Raw genomic sequence first — 2,041 nt, forward strand, 5'->3', positions numbered from 1 at the left:
CAGTTGTTGTCCACAATTCCTTTTTCCCTGCTCTAATAAATAAAAATATTTTTTATAATTTGGATTAATAAGATAAAAATTAGATATAAAGTATATTATGTAAATACCCTTTGAATTAACTTTCAGTTAAGTAAGATAAAAAATAACCCTACATTTATTGCTTATTAAAGCTTTGTACATTTTACGTGTGTAATAAATGTTGTATTTTTAGTACATTAAAGTGAACGACCACATTATGAAAAAAAATTACACGATGTTAAATTAGGGTGACCATTTCATGAAAAAGTGACCATATTGTGAAATATTTTTCAAATTTCACGAAGTGTAAAAAATCCGTTTCCATTTCATGAAATGGTCATCTTTTCATGAAAAGATCAATTTCATCAAGTGGCTACGACATATATATATGGTCTCTGTAAATATCTTTGTAATAGGTTTTGGAGATATGAAAAACCTTTAGTATGAATTTTATTGATATTATTTAATATTATTGTGGCTGATTTTCTTGTTCTGTTTTCCACGGAGCACTTTGTATTCGAGCACATTGTAGTATGAGTGGAACTAGGATTGTCTTTTATATAATCTTGAACCACTTTAATGACATTACATTCAACATTGAGAGTGTTTACTGTGTGAATGCATGTAGAAATATCAAAATATGGAAGAAGTAATTTTAATCTTTGGTTGTAAGTTGATTTTGATGAACCATGAAGGCCAAGATCTTTTGCAAGATGTAAAAATGCATTGTTTGTCTCATTTATAAATGAAGCATATTTTTCATAATCTATATATGCGACGGCTACCGCAACTATCACTGAGTCAAATGGACACGTATTACTAACAACATATGTATTTTTGTTATATTTACATAGTGGAGCTATATTCCCATTTAAAATTACCGATGTTAAATGAGATCGCATTCGGGATCTATTTAGTATACGATCAATTTCTGGACATGCATCTATAAATTTTGTTTGCCTCTTTTATGTTTTTCCATATTATTAACTGCATTATTTCCAGAACTTTTTAATGGCCCAGTTATAATTGTTTTATATCCTCCCCATTGTTCTTCTTCATCAACTGTTAATATACTGCTGTGGTATCACCCGTATTGGATAATACGCGATGAACCAACTATATGGCTTACCTCCGTACACTCCAAGCTAATGACTATCTCTAGAATAAATTCAGATTAATGCACTGTTAGCTTTTGAGGTACGATGGTACGCGTTTTGTCGATCTTACGTCCGTTCCCTAAATTGGAATTTCGTTCTGGTTTTCACTGTTCGGTGATAATCCATGTTTATTTGATATTTTAGTTAGAGGTTCGATAATAGGATTGAATGTTTGTGTCATTAATTGTTGTACATTATCTGTACCAGTTTTCAATGCTGTATATTTACGTTTAATACATTCCTTAGCTTTAACTATCTCATCCAATATATTACTTGCCTCTGACATGACTGCAATTGAAATGATAATATTCATTTTATGCAACGTCTTATATAATGACATAAGTATCAAATCCAAATCTATAACGTCCGTTATCGCGGTCACTATCTTTGCAGATAACGATAAATGCAAAGCGCTCACGGTTCCAGCACGTTACACAAAAATGTTTAAATTGTATATATGTCATATCACCTGAACAGTGTTCGTTGTATACATGCTTTAAATTAGTTTCATCTTGCTTGAATAATACTATTAAATTAGCATTATCACGTATCAGCTGCTTAGGTACCTTTGAATAACTCTGTGCCAGATAAAATATATCTATTTTATTATGACGACCTCGAGAAAAATATTCTCTTATCACATTTTGTTGTTCTCCGATTACATCATCCATGATAAAAATAGAAATTGGTAAAACTTTCTCAGTAAAATGACTTTATCATTATCGAAAAAAGTAAAAATGTTAATACCATTAATACCGTCAATAATACGTTTTAATAATTTATATTTTGGTTGTTCTAACGTTTTAGAGTATATGTAAACGTTTTGAAATCGTAACCCGTTTTCATCGACGAGTAGAAATACATTA

The sequence above is a fragment of the Acyrthosiphon pisum genome, chromosome A3 (genome assembly GCF_005508785.2).
Source record: "Acyrthosiphon pisum isolate AL4f chromosome A3, pea_aphid_22Mar2018_4r6ur, whole genome shotgun sequence".
In the NCBI taxonomy this organism is placed as follows: domain Eukaryota; kingdom Metazoa; phylum Arthropoda; class Insecta; order Hemiptera; family Aphididae; genus Acyrthosiphon; species Acyrthosiphon pisum.